This window comes from Phyllostomus hastatus, unplaced genomic scaffold (assembly GCF_019186645.2).
Source record: "Phyllostomus hastatus isolate PE091 unplaced genomic scaffold, TTU_PhHast_1.1 phas_scaffold_78, whole genome shotgun sequence".
Classification (NCBI taxonomy): domain Eukaryota; kingdom Metazoa; phylum Chordata; class Mammalia; order Chiroptera; family Phyllostomidae; genus Phyllostomus; species Phyllostomus hastatus.
The window spans coordinates 52,354,822-52,367,975 of NW_025334041.1; the positions used below are offsets into that span (position 1 = coordinate 52,354,822).

Below are 13,154 nucleotides of genomic sequence, written 5' to 3' on the forward strand. Positions count from 1 at the left end.
GTTATGTGTTAGGCACTGAGACACAGTTGCAAATAGATATATGTCCATAGTGTCTTCATTCCTTTGAGGATTTTTTTATAGCCAATGCTTAAATAAGATTTTCTAATCTTTAAGAATAAACCTTTTATTTTTTAAAATATACCAAAAATAAGATAATCTCAAAAATTTTTTTCCAGTGCAACACTTCTAAGAATTGAACATGCTGTGAATATTTAAGTAGGTTAGATTGACATTTCAAACCATATTTGGGAAAATATTTTTTTATTAAGGATATTTAAAAGTTTGGTTGAGATTGCTAAAATCTACTTCTTTTTATAGACACCAGAGTAGTCAGGATCACTAAAGGCACATCTTTGTGTTGTTGCTGTTACCATGGCAACATAACACATTTTTAAATTACATATTTATTCATGTCCCATGCACATGTATCAGAAATTATTGGCACTCCTAAAACCACTTATTTAACATGTGTCAATTGATGTTGACAAATATATGGTGATATTGAAAAATACAAAATCCTGTTTTCAGATTGAATTAAGTACATGTTTGTGTTAATATTAGAAGAGACAAACTCTCCTTGAAGCCAGTGGCAGTGACTGTCTCCTTCATATAATGTGGTTTTTGACAGTGCTGACTTTTTTCACTGAGTGTATAGGGTGTTTACCCATTAAATGTTCCAGCTTTTATTGCTGTTTCTTCTTCCTCTTTGTGTATGTGTACATTTATCTTTTTAAAATGTTTTTCACTTTTTTCCTTTATTTTTTAAGTATATTTTATTGATTGTGCTATTACAGTTGTCCCATTCTTTTTTCTCCCTTTTATTACCCTCTGATCCATACTCCCATTTCCTCCAGCTTTCTTCACCTTAGTTCATGTTCATGGGTCATACATATAAGTTCTTTGGCTTCTACATTTCCTATATTATTCTTAACCTCCCCTTGCCTATTTTGTACCTACCAATTATGCTTCTTTTTTCAATTTTAAGTTATTTTTAGCTAAAGAAAAACAGCCTTTTCCAAGGGCAACAAAGTGAACTGAAGGTTAGAAGAAAGCGGGGTGTGTGCCTCTCACAAGCTCTTGTTCAAACCTGGACTTGAGGAAAGAGGGCCCTCCTGGGAACTCAGGGGTGACTGGCCAGTGGGGGGATGACGTTGGTGGGATGGGGTGGAGCTGCAGCCCACCTTGGCCACTCAGTTGATCTGCATGGGCTCTCAGGTGATTTCTACCTGCCAGTCACTTGATGTGATTAACACTATTATTCTTGGGGACACTGAATGAAGGAATAATGCATGGGGCCAAGAGAGTGGCTCATTCAGTTGGATTCTGAATCACAATTGGGAAATGGTCTATATCTGGGGCAACCATAAGTTCATTTTTCTTGGAGCGAATTCGAAGGAAGGTGAGGTCATTCTAGGGGTCGGTTTCACTCATGGTGCTCCAGACCTTCAAGACGAAATTGCCCATGAAGTTGGTGTACTGTGTGGTGGTGGGATTGTCCATGGTGCTCTTAATAGGGATTCCTAGGTTGCAGGTTCAATACCCACTCAGGGTATATATGGGAGGAAACCAATTGTTTCTTTCTCACATCAGTGTCTCTCACTCTCTCTTCCTCTCTCTCTTCCATGTTCACCACAATAATTCCCAGCACTCCTTTTTGGCTCTGAAGTTACTTCAGTGTCTCCTGCACCTCTGCCATCTCGGACCCATTGGGTAGCTTCTGGTCTCTGCCCAATTATGCTTCTTATTCCCTGTACCCTTTTCCCCATTCTCCCCCACTCCCTCCCTGCTGATAACCCTCCATTTGATCTCTGTTTCTGTGATTTTGTTTCAGCTCTAGTTCTTTGCTTAATTTCTTTTTATTTTTTTAGGTTCAGTTGTTGATAGTTGTGACTTTGTTGCCATTTTACTGTTCATAGTTTTGGCGTTCTTCTTTTTCTTAGATAAGTCTCTTTAACATTTCATATAATAAGGGCTTGGTGATGATGAACTCCTTGAACTTGACCTTATCTGGGAAGCACTGAATCTTCCCTTCCATTGTAAATGATAGTTTTTCTGGATAGAGTAATCTTGGATGTAGGTCCTTGCCTTTCATGACTTTGAATACTTCTTTCCAGCCGCTTCTTGCCTGTAAGATTTCTTTTGAAAAATCAGCTGAAGTCTTATGGGAGTTCCTTTGTAGGTAATTCTCTTTCTTCCTCTTGCTGCTTTTAAGATTCTCTCCTGCCCTGGCTGGCGTAGCTCAGTGGATTGAGCAAGGGCTGTGAACCAGGCATCGCAGGTTCGATTCCCATTCTGGGCACATGCCTAGGTTGCAGGCCATGTACCCTGGCAACCGCACATTGATGTCTCTCTCTCTCTCCCCCTTCCCTGTCTAAAAATAAATAAATAAAATCTTAAAAAAAGATTCTCTCCTTAATTTTAATCTTTGGCAATTTAATTATCATGTGTTTTGGTGTGTTCCTCTTTGGGTCCAACTTGTTTGGGACTCTGTGAGCTTCCTGGACTTGTATGTCTATTTCTTTTGCCAGATTGGGGAGGTTTTCTTTCATTACTTTTTCAAATGACTTTTTAATTTTTTGCTCTTCCTCTTCTCCTTCTGGCACTCCTATGATTCTGATGCTGGAATATTTAAAATTGTCCTAGAGGTTCCTAAGCCTCTCCTTGTTTTTGAGTTCTTGTTTCTTTATTCTGTTCCAGCTGATGTTTATTTCTTCCTTTTGTTCCAAACCATTGATATGAGTCCTGGTATCCTTCCCTTCATTGTTGGTTCCTTGTATATTTTGCTTTATTTTACTTTACATAATCTTCACTTCTTCATTTATTTTGTGTATGTACTCAATCATTTCCATGAGCATCCTGATTACCAGTGTTTTGAACTGTGCATCTGATAGGTTGGCCATCTCCTCAGTTCTTTTTTTTTTTTTTTTTGAGTTTTGATCTGCTCTTTCATTTGGGCCATCTTTCTTTGTTTTATTGCACCTGTCATGTCGTTAGGGATAAAGCCATAGGTATTCGCCAGATCTGGGCAACCCACTGCACTGCACCGGGAGCTGTATGTGGATGAGGGTTCAGAGGGAACAGTGCTGCTTGCTCAGCTGTCACTCCACTTTGAAGAACTGGAAATTTTTCCTGCTACCATAACCCCCACAGATTTTTACAGCCAGAGATTCTGAGGCTCTATTGTGCTGACACTGGAACCCTAGGTTGTGCAGTCTGACTGGCTCTCCCATTGTTCCTCCTGATTTATCTTCATTTATCCACATCTCCTCCCTGCTTTGGCTGCCAGTCTCCACCCATCCTACCAGTATGTATGAATGTTTCTTTTCTAAATTCTTGGTTGTTGGACTTCTATGATGTTTGATTTTCTTGTAGTTCTAGTTTTTTATTCCATTTTTAAATCAGTTGTTTCCTTGTTTGGTTGTGCAAGAAGGCAAAGTGTATTTGCCTACACCTCCATCTTGGATGGAATTCTATTTTTTCCTTTTAATTAAATTTATTGGTGTGATATTGTTAACAAAACTATACAGGTTTCAGGTGCACAATTCCACAACACATTATCTGTATACTGAATTGCGTATTAACCACCCAAAGTCAAGTCTCCATTCATCACCATTTATTCCTCCTATACCCTCCTCCACCTCCCTCCATTCCCTCTGCCCTGGCACTCATTGCACTATTGATCATGTTTGTGAGTTCCTTATCTCTCTCTCTCTCTCTCTCTCTCTTTTTCTCAGTCCCCTCAACTTCCCGGCAGCTGTCAGCCTGCTCTCTATCTATAGCTCTGTCTCTATTTTGCTTGTTAGTTCATTTTGCTCATTAGATTCCACATATGAGTGAAATCATATGGTATTCATCTTTTTCTGACTGGCTTATTTCACTTAGCATAATGTTCTCTAGGTCCATCTATGTAGTTGCAAAAGGTGGATCTTCTTCTCTCTTTATGGCTGTGTAGTATTTCTTTGTGTAAATGTACCACAGCTTTTTTATCCACTCATCTACTGATGGACAATTGGGATGCATCTAAATGAACAAGTGTTGGCTGGCGTGTGGAAAAAAAGAGCCCTCATGCACTGCTGGTGAGAATGCAGACAGGTACAACCACAGTGGAAAGTTGTATGGACATACCTCAAAAAACTAAAAATGGAACTGCCTTATGACTCAATGATTCCACTTCTGGAAATTTATTCGAAGAAATCCAAAACACTAATTTGAAATAATATATGCACATCTTTGTTCACTGAAGTACATTTACAATAGCCAAGATTTACTGTTGTTCTTTTTATGGTTTTGTCATTGGGTAGCTAAACAGATCTGTTGGAACTTGGCTGCACCACTGGGTAGCATTATCATGAATAGAATAATGTTGCAGAAATTAATACAAAATTGAGTTCTGTTAAGGAGTTTATATTGTATAGAGGGAACAAAAGCCACCTCTTCATACTGTGATACAGATTGCATACAGATTTATTTACTGAGCCTCTTTTACAGCTCCTATGTGCCTTTCCCATAATGCTCTCTTCTAGCCACCACCTGGAAGATACTTCATCAAGCACTGTACTCTACAGCCAGGTTTTCCAATTTTTCATATTTTTATAAATATTAATTTGTATTTTAATAGGTCTTGACTGAAAGTCAGTATTTAGGAAAACTATTGCCTATCCTATGTAAGATTTTTTAAAAATATTGATTTCTCTGATTTTATGCTTCACAGTGGTTCAAAATCTTCTTCAAAATCCTTGAGACTTTAACACTCTTAGACACACTTAAATTTGTAGTTTACTTTCTTTATTTAAATATTAAAATAGACTTTCTCACTACTAGGCAATATTTTTATACCACCTTTAGAAAGGACACTTTAGTTCTTGGTCTTTTCATTCTTGAGAGATGATTTTTTCCCCTATCAGATATTAGCCTTCTAGAGAAAAACCTATAGAATCTGTATAGCAATACATTGTTAGCAAATAGCACTTCATTTCAATTAGATAAAAGAGCCAGGAGCAAATATCCATTTCATATCTTGATGTGTTTTTTAAGTTGCTTTTAATGAACTTATTAAGAGATTAATTTATTCAGAAACGCTTATTGTATGTTGTCCTAGTCTGTTGTCTCCCACCTTTTTGTGGTCAAGATATTTTGGCTAAGCTTCATGATTTCCCATATTACAGTGAATTTTGCCTTTCCTGGCACTCCAACTTTTCTTTCATTTATTAACCTCTTTTGTAGCCCTTTCCAGTGTTTGTCCAGTATCATCATGACTTGTGCATTTGTCTGTCTCCCTTGCTGGGTAGCAAGCCTCAGAGGATGGATAATAGATCTTGCATATATTAAGTGTCAGATAAATGTTTTTTGAATTGAACTGCTTCTGAATTGGATGTTTCTGGATATCATCAACACTTAGTAAATACTTACTGAATATTAAGGGAAACAGACTTTACCCACAGGAGTCTACCATTCAACTAAAGTAAGAGTATGTGTATTTGTATTGTGTATCAGCAGAAATGAATAACAAAAACAAGTTAAGTGTTTGTTCACATATTCAATAAATATTTACTGAGAAACTTTCACTACTGTACTAGGTACTGAGAATTTAGTGATGGATTAAATTTAATAAATCCCTGTTTTCATAGAATTTACAGATAGTAGGTAAGACAGATATTAAACAATGATTATCCAGAAATTTAATAACTTACTGTTGTGAGACGTGTTCTGCAAGATATGTATTGGATCATATAGGAATAAATAATAGGGGAATATGACTTAGTTTGAAGGATTAAGTGTTATGGTGGCCACTGAGTAGACAATATATGGCTATTACTTTGGTAAATTACTCCTTTTCAATTGGATACAGTCTTAGTGAAACTATCAAACAAGATGTTCAATCTTTTCCTGGATAAAGGAATTGTATGTGCCCTAAATATTTATAACTGAGTGATCCAAGGACTGAAAAATAGCTGGAGTATGTGTAAATGGAAGTAACTCTAAGGACTGCCACTGGTTTTTACCACCTTGATTCCTGGAAGAGTCTTGATTATTGTCTTCAGAGATCTCTATCTTCAGCTTTTTTCCTTTGATACTGTGAGCGGCTTCCAGCTCTTACAACAAACTAATCTCTCCCTTTCACTTTTTTTGCATAAGTAAGCCAGAGTAGCTCATGTTACCTTCAATTGAATAACCCTTCTACTGGATATTTATGATCATTAGCTGCATTTAGACAAGATATTTTTCTAAAACTGTTGTCTCAAAGTTAGAACAGAGAAGGCATTCCAGTTTGGAAAAACACCACAGGCAAAGGAACAGAATGAGAGAGTTGTGTTTAGCTACAACTTTCTCTGATGGGACATAAAGAATGGGACAAGCTTTCCTGCTAGAAAGAGGCAGAGTTAGGTGGAGTGTTAATACTTAAATCTGCCTCTGAATTCACAAAACTGGGAAAGCTTGAGAGAAACTATATTCTTTCAATGGCTAATATTCTATAGGTACCTCCAATTCTTTCTGCCTAGTCTCACACCTACCTAGAACACCCACGATCAGCCCTGAGTGTCTCCTACTAAACTGCCATTTAAAGTAACACTGATTCTTTTTTAATTGACTTTATTGGGGTGACATTCATTCACAAAACCATACAGGTTTCAAGTGTACAACTCAATAAAACATCGGCACACTGCATCGAGTGCCCATTGCCCCAAGGAAAGTCTCTCTCCATCCCAAGTTCCCCCACCTTTTGTCCACCTCCACCTAATCCCACCCTCTTTTCTCTGACTATCACTATACCATTGTCTATGTCTATGTGTCAAGCATATGTTCTTTGGCCAACCCCTTCACCTTCTTTCTTTTAAAAAAATATTTTATTTATTCATTTTTAGGGAGAGGGGAAGGGAGGAAGGAAGAGAGGGAGAGAAACATCAATGTGTGGTCACCTCTTCAGTGCTTACCTACTGGGGACCTGGCCTGCAACCCAGGCATGTGCCCTGACTTGGATTTGAACCAGTGACTCTTTGGTTCACAGGCCAGCACTCAATCCAGTGAGCCACACCAGCCAGGGCAACCTTCACCTTCTTTCATCTAGTTCCCCAACATACCTCCCCTCTGACTGCTGTATCCATGTCTCTGTTTCTATTTTGTCAGTTTTATCTGTTCATAATATTCCAAATGGAAGTGAAATCATATGGTACTTGTCTTTCTCTACTATTTTATTTCATTTACATAATAATGTCCAAGTCCATCTATGCTGTCACTAAATCTAAGAGTTCTTTCTTGTTTAAGGTCTCATAGTATTATGTTATGTAAATGTACAACAGCTTTTTTTATTCACTAACCTACTCATGGATACTTGGGCTGTTTTCAGATATTGGCTATTGTAAATAATGTTGCAATGAATATTGGCATGCATATATTTTTTCAAATTAGTATTTTGGGTTTCTTAGGACATATTCCCAGAAGTGTGGTCACTCAGTCAAAAGGAAGTTCCATTTTTAATTTTTTGAGGACACTCCATACTGTTTTCCACAGTGGCTGCACCAGTCTGCATTCCCACCAATAGTGCATAAGGGTTCCCTTTTTTCCACATCCTCACCAGCACTTGTTGTTTGTTGATTTATTGATGGTAGTCATTCTTACAGGTGTGAGGTGATATCTCACTGTGGTTTTAATTGGCATTTCTCTGATAGTGACATTGAGCATTTTTCCATATGTTTATTGGCCATTTGTATGTCTTCTTTGGAGAAATATCTATTCAAGTCCTTTGCCCATTTTTTCCTGGTGTTGAGTTTTTTAAGTTTTATATATATATGTTATTAACCCATTATTGGATGTATCATGGACAAATATGTTCTCCCATTCAGTGAGTTCCCTTTTTATCTTGCTGAAGATCTGCTTTAGATGTGCAGAAACCTTTTAGCTTGATGTAGTCCCATTTGTTTTTCCCTTTGTTTCCTTTGCCTGAGGAGATATATTGGCACAAATATTGCTATGCAAGATGTTTGAGATTTTACTGCCTATATTTTCTTCTAGAATGGTTTTGTGACTTACATTTAAGTCTTTATCCATTTTAAGTTTATTCTTCGAATAACACCATTTATTGAAGTGGCTATCTTTACTACATTGTATGTACTTGCCTACTTTGTCAAATATTAATTGACCACAAGGGCATGGGTTTATTTCTGGGTTCTTTGTTCTCTTCCATTGATCGATATGCTTGTTTTTGTGCCAGTACCAGGCTGTTTTTATTACAATGGCCTTGTAGTATAGTTTGTTATCAGGTATTGTGATACCATCAATTTTGTTCTTCTTTGTCAAGATTTATGAGGCTATTTGTAGTCTTTATATGATTGTTTTCATTATCTATGGCTGCATTATAACCTACTCCAAAGCTTAGTGGCTTAAAAATGACATTTATTTTCCTTACAAATCTTCAATTTGGGGATGAGTTAGTAGAAACAGTGCATTTCTCTTCTACTTGGTTTCATCTGAGGCAGTTTAGTTCAAAGGCTGAATTTGGAATCATCTGAAGTCTTGTTTTTCTCACATGTCTGGTGGATGCTTCTGATTGTTGGCTGGGACTTTATCTGGGGTTGTTCACTGGATTACCTACTCCATGTGACATGGCCTTGCTCATAATATAGTGGCTGTGTTCCAAGGGCAAGGGCAGGGCATAGAGAGATAGGGAGAGGGAGAGGGAAACAGGGAGAGGGAGATTTATTGGAGAGGATAAGAGAGAGAGAGAATGAGAATGAACAGGTGAAATCTGGCTTTCATTATGAGACTTAAATAACTTGTCCTTGGAATTCAACATGTCTTCCACCACCTTCTGTGGATCGAAATTATGTCATTAAAGTTGTTTCATATTCAAAAAGAGAATTAAACTCGACTTTTTTATGAGAATGTCAAAAATTTAGGGGAAATGTATAGAACTACTACAAATGCAATGTTACTTCTACACATCTATTTGTTTTCTTTCTGATAAATTAAAATAAATAAATTTATTTTGTTGGCAGTATTGTCTTATTGGTGAATAGACATCCCTAATGAATCAGAAGATCTTGTTTAAAGGAAGGTTAAACAGGGTTAAACAACTTTTATAATACATAATAAGCAGAGCTCAATATTTTCTAGACATTTCTCTGTTAAGTTTTACTGAAAGTTAACTTTATCACTTTCGTTTTTTCTCACAGAGATTAAGAGGTTTAGTTTAGATTTTAGAAACTGGGTTGTTACTCTATAAACATGAAAAAAATAAAGGAAGTCTCAATCTTAGAGTGTCAGGGGCAGACGGAAGATAGAATCTGGAAGTCCACTATGTCCACGCTTATGGCAGACCATTGGTTATAGCAAATGAAAATAGATTTCCCAAACCTAACATATTCAGTTCAATACATTTCTCTTTGGTAATAACAGACAGAAATTCTAGTTATAATAAACCATTCTGAGTGTTTATGTCTACCACTGGACATTCAAAAGGAGAATGAGTTGGTAAAAGAAAGTTGGTATGTTTAAAGGCATTTCATAGTAATTATTGTTGTTTGTAAGAAAATAATCTATATCACAATTTTATAAAAATATATTTAAATTAAATTCTAAACTTAAGGGATTTTTCACCTCAAGTTTTTATGGTTATATCTGGAATATTCCCTCTTTAAGCATATTGAATTCTTATAAAAATTGATTTTATATTTTCTAGTGTATGATGATTTTTATAAAAAATTATCATCAGAAGCAAGCATACATATATATACTTGGTGTCTTAGATATATAAATGAATATAAAGTTCTTTCTGGTTCTGTTGAGGAAAATGGGGTAGCAAAAGACCTCTTTAAAACTCAGGTGTATTTGTGGTTATTTTAAGTATGGACTCAGCAAATGAAAATGTACTCAACTGCTATGTGTCATTCAAGTAGCAGAATAAGCAGTTCTATTAACTGAAAATGTCATGAACTGAATTCTGAATTATTTTTACTGTGATAAGAATTCTATCCCCAAATCTTGTTTTCCTTGGACCAATACCATTCAGTCCTCTTTCTCCCCCAGGAAATTCTTGAGAAGTCTGGATAGAATTTTGCTCGTGCCTACCTTTACACACAGTGCTGTCACCATACATATCTAGAAGGGAAGGGGAGTAGGGCACCATGAGAAAATGCTGAATTTGGTGCTTTCAGCATTTCCATATTCCATAAATATACAATATGAAATTCCAGTCTTCACAAACCTTCACCTTTCTTTTAAATCCAGTTAGAAGAACTTCATAATAAAGTAGATTGCTGAGTCCATCTATAAGCAAAATTTCTTTTTTAAGTTATTTTTTAATTACAGCTTATATTAAATATTATTTTGTATTAATATCAGGTGTACAGCATAGTGGTTAGATAATCATATAATTTTACAAAGTGTTCCCCCTGATATTTCCAGTACCCACTTGGTATCACACATAATTATTATAATATTATTGACTATATTTCTCACACTATATTTTATATCCCCATGAATGTTTTGTAACTAGCAGTCTCCACTTCTCAATCCCTTCACCATTTTCACCCAGTCCTCCAAACCCAGCACACTCTGGCAACCACTCTCTGGTTACTGAGTCTGTTTCTGATTTGTTTGTTTATATAGTTCTCTAGATTCTACATTAAAGTGAGATCATATGGTATTTATCTTTCTCTTGCTGACTTATTTCACTTAGCATACTACATTCTAGGTCTATCCATGTTGTAACAAATGGTAAGATTTCATTATTTTCTATGGCTGAGTAATATTCCCTTGTATATATGTAGCACCACATTTTTATTCACTTGTCTGTTGATGGGCACTTGAATTGTTTCCATAGCTTGGCTGTTGTAAATGATGCTGCAATGAACAAAGAGATACATATATTCTTTAAATTAGTGGCTTAGGTTTCTTTGGATATATTCCCAGAAATGGGATCACTGGGTCAAAAGGAAGTTCCATTTTTAATTTTTTGAGGACACTCTATATTGTTTTCCACTATGGCTGCACCAATCTGCATTCCCACCTATAGCACACAAGGATTCTTTTTTCTCCATACCCTTGCCAGCACTTGTTTGTTGATTTATTGATGATAGCCATTTTGGCAGGCATGAGGTGATATCTCATGGTGGTTTTAATTTGGTTTTCTCTGGTGATTAGTGGTGTTGAGCATCTTTTCATATGCCTATTGGCCATCTGTATGTCTTCTTTGGAGTAGTATCTATTCAGGTCCTTTGCCCATTTTCTAATTGGATTGTTTGGATTGTTTTTGTGTTGTTTTATAAGTTCTTAATAAATTTTGGATATTAATCCCTTATCAGATATATTACTGGTGAATATGTTCTCCCATTCAGGGGATTACCTTTTCATTTTGTTGATGATTTATTTTGCTGTGCAAAACATTTTAGTTTGATGTGGTTGTATTTGTTTAATATTTCCTTTGTTTCCCTTGCCTGAGGGTGTATATTAGAAAATAAATTGCTATGAGAAATGTTTATGATTTTATTGCCTATGTTTTCTTTTAGAATTTTTATGGTTTTAAACCTAACAATTAAGTATTTTATCCATTCTGTGTTTTTTCATGTGTATGGTGTAAGAAGGTGGTCTAGTTGTATTTTTTGCACATATCTGTTCAATTTTCCTAACACCATTTATTGAATGGACTACTTCTACCCCATTGTATATGTTCTTGCTTCCTTTGTCAAATGTTAATTGACCATAAGGATTATGTTTATATCTGGGCTCTCTATTCTGTTCCATTGATCTATATGTCTGTTTTTATACCAGTACCACACTATTTTGATTACTGTGGACTTGTAGTATAATTTGATATCAGGTAGCATCATTCCTCTAACTTTGTTCTTCTTTCTCAAGATTACTATGGTTTTTGGGGGTCTTTTATGGATCCACATAAATTTTTGCAATATATGTTCTCGTTCTGTGAAATACGCCATTGGTGTCTTGGTAGAAATTGTGATGAATCTCTAGATTGCTTTGGGTAGTACGGACATTGTATGATGTTAATCATTCTTATACATAAGTATAGTATATGCTTTCACTTATTTTTATCTACTTCAATTTCTTTCTTCAATGTTCAGTTTTCCTTTCTTTAATTGATTTATAGTTCAATACCATTGTGGACATAGATGATGCTTAAATTTATTGAGACTTATGTTGTGTCCTAACATGTTGTCTATCCTAAACAATGTTCCACGTGCACTTGAAAAGAATGTATATTCAGATGCTTTGGGATGAAATGCTCTGAAAATATCAATTAAATCCATTTGGTTTAGTCTGTCATTTAAGTTTACTCTCTTCTTGTTGATTTTCTCTCTGTGATGAGAAATTTTCTCCCACTGATGTTAATGGGGTGTTAAAACCACTACTATGACTGTATTACTGTTGATCTCCCTTTATGACCATCAATACTTGCTTCATATATTTAGGTGTTCCTATGGTGTATAAATCTTTACCAGGATTATATGCTTTTGTTGACTTGATCCTTTTGTCATTATGATCCCTTCTTTGTCTCCTGTGATAGCCTTTGCTTTAAAGTCTGTTTTGTCTGATATAAATATCGCTAACACAGCTTTTAAAAAATTCTATTGGCATGAGATATCTTTTTTCATCTTTTTACTTTCATTGTGCATGTGTCTTAATTCTGAGGTGGGTCTCTTGTAGGCAGCAGACACTGTACATGGGTCTTGTTTTCTTATGCATTCAAGTACCTTATGTCTTTTGATTGGAACATTTAAGCTATTTATATTTAATGTGATTATTGATGGAAATGTGTTTATTGCCATTTTATTCTTGATAACTATGATCCTCCTTTTTATTTTTCTTTCTTCTTCTTAAAGAAGTCCCTTTAACTGTTCTTGTAATACTGGTTTTTAGGTAATGAACTCCTTTAGCTTGGTAGAGTAGTTTGGTTTTGGGTTCTTCCTTGTCATCACTTTGAATGTTTTGTGCCAATTCCTGTGGCCTGAAATGTTTCTTGAGAAATCAGCTGACAGTCTTATTGGAGCTCCCTTGTATGTAACTAACTGTTCTCTTGCTGCTTTTAAGATTCTTTGTCTTTAACCTTTGCCATTTTAATTATGATGCATCTTGGAATAGGATTCTTTGAGTTCATCTTGTTTGCAACTCTCTGTGCTTCCTAGACTTCTGTATCTTTT

General features: G+C 35.7%; 1 protein-coding gene and 1 pseudogene across 1 annotated transcript in view; one reads left to right on the top strand and one right to left on the bottom strand.

Annotated features, from left to right (window-relative positions):
- Nucleotides 1–13,154, top strand: part of POU6F2 (POU class 6 homeobox 2) — a 551,204-nt gene that overhangs the window by 131,928 nt on the left and 406,122 nt on the right. The gene's annotated exons all lie outside the window — the stretch shown is intronic.
- On the bottom strand, nt 1,309–1,696 carry LOC123811822 (annotated as a pseudogene).